The sequence below is a fragment of the Microcaecilia unicolor genome, chromosome 1, assembly GCF_901765095.1.
Source record: "Microcaecilia unicolor chromosome 1, aMicUni1.1, whole genome shotgun sequence".
NCBI classification, from domain to species: Eukaryota; Metazoa; Chordata; class Amphibia; order Gymnophiona; family Siphonopidae; genus Microcaecilia; species Microcaecilia unicolor.
In genome coordinates this window covers 8,853,293-8,859,373 of record NC_044031.1, presented here as the reverse complement: position 1 = coordinate 8,859,373, position 6,081 = coordinate 8,853,293, and the positions used below count along the sequence as shown (strand labels likewise).

General features: G+C 39.4%; 1 pseudogene; it reads right to left on the bottom strand.

Annotated features, from left to right (window-relative positions):
* Nucleotides 1–3,838: 3,838 nt before the first annotated feature.
* On the bottom strand, nt 3,839–5,787 carry LOC115460720 (annotated as a pseudogene).
* Nucleotides 5,788–6,081: the final 294 nt, after the last annotated feature.

Below are 6,081 nucleotides of genomic sequence, written 5' to 3'. Positions count from 1 at the left end.
ATTATTATATAGGATATATATATATATATTATTATTATAACTATATAACACTAACTAGTATTATAATTATGTGCTCAAGATAAAGCAGGTAATTATTACATGGGGGTTCACACTTAGGTGCAAACATTTATGCAAGGCACAGAGCCGTCAACTGTTCGCACCTACGTTGTGGGGTGGAGATGCTGGGTTACAGTAGTACTGGATAAAGCCTCATGTGTGTAAGTGACCTAGCATAAACACAGCTAAACGACCCGCTTCTGGGGTAGTCTACAAGAGTCGCTGCACAAGTCAAAAGATGTGTCAGCAGCAAGACACCATCCCGAAAGGCGCACGCTGCCAACACGTCCCTTGACCCGTGCAGTGACTCTTTATAGACTACCCCAGAAGCAGGCAAACGCCATTTTGATGCTTGTGGGGGTTTCCACAGCGCTGTGCTTCACATGCTCAGATAAGTAAAGTGGTGGCTGTTTTGCTTTCTAAAAGTTTTTGTGCAGAACTGATGTTTTATATATAAATAAAAAAAACTATTTGAGACAGATTAATGCAAGCTGTGAGCTCCGAATCTGGAATAGTTGCGCGCTACAGAAGGATCCAATAGTCCGTCTCTGCCTAAAGTCTCGCTAATTCTTTCTTTCTGTATTTCAGACTTGCAATAGCCTCTGCTTGAGCTATTATTTACTTGTTTCCTACTACTACTACTTAACATTTCTAAAGCGCTACTAGGGTTACGCAGCGCTGTACAATTTAACATAAAAGGACAGGCCCTGCTCAAAGAGCTTACAATCTAACGGACAAGTGAGTAGACGATACGATGGGTAGTCAGGATATCCTGAAGGTAAGAGTTAGGTGCCCCAAAGTGACTGCCCCCATTGTATCGTCTACTACTACTACTACTATTACTATTTAGCTTTTCTATAGCGCTACAAGGCATACGCAGCGCTGCACAAACATAGAAGAAAGACAGTCCCTGCTCAAAGAGCTTATAATCTAATACTTGCCCGTTAGATTGTAAGCTCTTTGAGCAGGGCCTGTCCTTTTATGTTTCCAGAATAAACTTTTCTTTTCTTTCACTTCTGAGTAGGTAAGTATTATTTCTTTTATTAGTGTAGGAAAATAAACAGAATGTGGGAATTCTAGCAATAATCAGTTGGGGTAAGCTCTAACAGGGGTAATTATTTAATGAATGCTAATCATAAGCAGTCTCCAACACGAGGAATACAGGTTAGCAATAGAATAGTCAATGTCAATGTCCTTCATGAAAATGTAATAAAAAGGGACAAAGTAAGCAATTTAATGTGAAGAAGAAAAGAGTATTTTTACACTGCCACACGAACCCTTAGATCCCTGACAGATAACAGGTTAGTGATTCCTCCTCTTGCTAGGGCTAGATGGGAATCTACAAGGAATTCGGCTTTTTTCTATCTGTCTCCCTCTCTTTGGAATGGCCTTCCAAAAGAGATCAGACTTGAGAAATCTTACTTTCATTTTCGGAAACTTTTGAAAACCTTCTACTTTATCGAGTATGTAGATCAGAATTTAGAATAATGGAAGAAAGGTTATAAATGGGCATCTGTAATATATACTAAGTCAAAACTGTATTATCTGTCTGTGTAGATTATATTATGTATTTAATTTTGTATCTGCAGTGTTCTCCTGTGTATTAATCATGAGTTATATTGTTTTCATCTTATGTAGCTAGTTTGTTGGGTTTGCTGTGCTTTCCTGTAATGATTGGAGTTCTAATGTTTGTCCAATTTGTACTTATTGTACTGCTTTTTTTTTATAAATTGTAAACCGTTCTGTCTTGCAGTAGCAATAAGATACGGTATATAAATTGATGTAAATAAATAAAAAATAAAATAAAAAACAGTTTTTTTTTCTATCTCTATGCTGGTTAATTAAAGGACAAAGTTAACTGTTTCAGTAGAGCTCTGATCAACAAAAACCGATATGCTTACTTTTTCCACCAGCAGGACAATTAAAGAAAAAAAAAAAGGGCAGGATTCCCTCATTGGAAATAGGAAGGCATCTGTGTGGAATCCAATCAAATCGATTCTTGTATACCACTCATATCCCCTTTCCAATGTTAGTGTGAGGTATGAGAACAATTAGAGACCACTGGTGTAATGCATGAGACCAAAAACATTATAGGGAAGGATAATGGGTGATACTAGGAGGTAGACGTCAACGGATTGTTATGAAGCCGTCTTTGGGAAGAGAAAGGTTTTTAGCCTCTTCCTGAAGCTAAGGTAGCTGTTCTGATGGCAATAGGTAGAGAGTTCCATATTGTAACTCCAAGTACGGGGAATAGAGAGCTGAAAAGCTTCTGATTTCGAACTGTCTTTTAAAGGTAATCAACAGAAATAAAACACGGAAAAGAAAATAAGATGATACCTTTTTTTATTGGACATAACAATACATTTTTTGATTAGCATTCAAAGGTAGCCCTTCTTCGTCTTGAAATGGTGACGATAGCATCAGTTGTTCTTTCAGTCTGTTAGACTGGACCAAACAAAGCGAAGTGGTTTCAGACAGCAGTTCACAGGTAAGGATCATGATTCCAATGCTTATCTGGTATAGTGATGTTGTAATATTTACAGTTTCCAATGAATAAGATATGCCAACCTTTTTCTGTGCTTTTCTGTATAAAAAGTTTCTGCCATCAGCACTTTGCAGCCAGCTACCTGGGTAACTGTTTCCAGCTATTTCTTCAGCATCTACAAATGTCAGTTACACCACTTTTTTTTCAATACGTGCTGAGATCTATCTAGTCTAATCTCTTCCTTTGTGGATTCTCTGGTGCACTGTAAGACCCATTTTCTGACTGAAGTTTTCACCGCACTCAGTACCTGTAAACCACTTTATTCCTATATGGATTTTCTGGTGCCATGTGAGTTTTCCCTGGTCAGTGAAGCTGTGTGGATTCATTGGTGGTCCATGAGATGTAATTTCTGTCTGACGCTTTTAGTACACGCCCTACATAGAAATGGCTTAATTGTGTGGATTCTCTTGTCTTGGGTGAGGTGTACCTTCTGATTGAAACTTTTATGACACTGAGTGCAGGGAAATGGTTTCACTCCTGAATGTCTTATATGCCTTCCTTTCCCAGTGAAGCTTTTACCGCACTCAGTACCTGTAAAATGTTTCAGTCTTGTGTGGGTTTTCCAGTGTGTGGTCAGTGTTTGTTTCCTACTAAAGCTTTTGCCTCTTATTATATGGAAATCACTTCACTTCTATGTGGATTCTTTGGTGTTTGGTCAGTGTTCCCTTATCAATAAAGCTTTTACCACACTCAGTACATGTGAATGGCTTCTCTCCTGTGTGGATTCTCTGATGTATGGTCAGTGTGTCTTTCCTAGTAACGCGTTTTCCACACTCATTACATGAAAATGACTTCACTCCTGTATGGATTCTCTGGTGTTTGGTCAGTGCTCCCTTCTCATTAAAACTTTTATCACACTCACTGCATGAAAATGGTTTCACTCCTAAATGGTTGTTTTGGTGTCTTATAAGTTTTGCTTTCTGAATGAAACTTTTACCACACTCACTACATGTAAATGGCTTCTCTACTGTGTGGATTCTCTGGTGTCTGGTCAGTGTTCTCTTGTCACTAAAGCTTTTACTACACTCACTACACTTAAATGGCTTTTCACCTGTGTGGATTCTCTGGTGTATGGTCAGTGTTCTTTTCTCATTAAAGCTTTTACCACACTCACTGCATATGAATCGTTTTCCTCCTGAATGGATTTTCTGGTGTATTGTGAGTGTTTCCTTCTGAATGAAGCTTTTACCACACTCAAGACATGTAAATGGCTTTTCGTCTGCGTGGATTCTCTGGTGTATGCTCAGTGTTTTCTTCTCATTAAAGCTTTTACCACAGTCACTACATGTAAATTGTTTCCCTCCCAAATGGATTTTCTGGTGTACTGTGTTTCCTTCTGAATGAAGCTTATACCACACTCAGGACATGTAAATGGTTTCTCTGGCATGTAGATTCTCTGGTGTTTGGTCAGTATTCCCTTCTCATTAAATGGCTTTTCTCCTGTGTGGATTCTCTGATGTACGGCCAGTGTTCTCTTCTCCCTAAAGCTTTTACCACATTCAGTGCATGTAAATGGCTTCTCTCCTGTGTGGGAGTCTCTGGTGACTAGTTAGTGTTCTCTTGTCACTAAAGCTTTTACCACATTCAGTGCATGTAAATGGCTTCTCTCCTGTATGGATTTTCTGGTGCCTAATCAATGTTTCCTTTACACTAAAGCTTTTACCACACTCAGTGCATGTAAATGGCTTCTCTCCTGTGTGGAGTCTCTGGTGACTAGTTAGTGTTCTCTTGTCAATAAAGCTTTTACCACATTCAGTGCATGTAAATGGCTTCTCTCCTGTATGGATTTTCTGGTGCCTAATCAATGTTTCCTTTACACTAAAGCTTTTACCACACTCAGTGCATGTAAATGGCTTCTCTCCTGTGTGGAGTCTCTGGTGACTAGTTAGTGTTCTCTTGTCACTAAAGCTTTTACCACATTCAGTGCATGTAAATGGCTTCTCTCCTGTGTGGATTCTCTGGTGTCTGGTCAGATTTCCCTTCTCATTAAAGCTTTTACCACACTCAGTACATGTAAACGGCACCTCACCTGTATGTCTCCTCTGGTGTATGAGCAGTGTTTCCTTTTTACTAAAGCTTTTATCACACTCACTACATTTAAATGGCTTTTCTCCTGTGTAACATTTAAATGGCTTTTCTCCTGTGTGGATTCTCTGATGTATGGTCAGTGTTTTCTTCACAGTAAAGCTTTTACCACACTCACTACATGTAAATGGCTTCTCTCCTGTGTGGATTCTCTGGTGTCTGGTCAGTGTTCTCTTGTCACTAAAGTTTTTACCACATTCAGTGCATGTAAATGGCTTCTCTCCTGTGTGCATTCTCTGATGTACGGCCAGTGTTCTTTTCTCACTAAAGCTTTTACCACATTCACTACATGTAAACGGTTTCTCACCTGTGTGGATTCTCTGGTGTATGGTCAGTTTTCCCTTCTTACTAAAGTTTTTATCACATTCAGTGCATGTAAATGGCTTCTCTCCTGTATGGATTTTCTGGTGCCTAATCAATGTTTCCTTTACACTAAAGCTTTTACCACATTCAGTACATGTAAATGGCTTCTCACCTGTGTGGATTCTCTGGTGTCTGGTCAGTTTTCCCTTCTCAGTAAAGCTTTTACCACACTCAGTACATGTAAATGGCTTCCCTCCTGTGTGGATTCTCTGGTGCTCTGTGAGCTCCACCTTATGCCTGAAATTCTTATTACACTCAGTGCAGGTAAATAGTTTCATTCCTGTGCGGAATCTCCCGTGTCCAGCGCGTGCTCCCTTCTGACTGAAGCATTTACCACGCTCAGTAGATGTAAATGGTTTCACTACTGAATGAAGTCTCTTGCGCACTGTGAGGTTTCCTTCCCAAAAAGCACTTTTAACATTCTCATTTTTCTCGATTTCTTGGCATTTTGAGAGTGTTGCCTTCCTGCAAAATATTTCTTCAGATTTAGTAGAAGTGTCCGGTTCCCCGGCAGTTTGAGCTTTTTGATGATCTATGACTGCTTCCTCTTGACTAAAGCTTTTCTGACTTTCAGCACTTGAAACTGATCTCTGTCCTTGGTGGAAATTTTCTTCCTTGTTGGAGCTTTTCTCACATCCAGGACATGAAGATATTCTGTCACCAGTGGTGTTTTTCTTCTGTTTTGTAATGTCTGCTTTGTTGATAAAGCGTTTCCCATGTTTGGTAAGTGTACACATTCTAGTTTCTTTATTAGTTTTCTTGGGTTGCATTAGCTCTTTCTTCCTACTGAAACCTTTACCACATTCAGAACCTGTAAAATATTTCTCTTTTATGACTGTTTTCTGTTGTCCCTGTAGTTCTCTCTTTAGACTGAAGTTTCCCCCATTGTCCGTACATGTAGATGGTCTCTCTTCAGTATCAGATCTGTGATGTGATTTTAGATCGACAAGATTGTGGAGGAATATCTCACAAAGATCACAGGAACAGCTTTGATCTCTCGTCTGGTTTCTCTCCTCTTCCCCTGTCTGTTT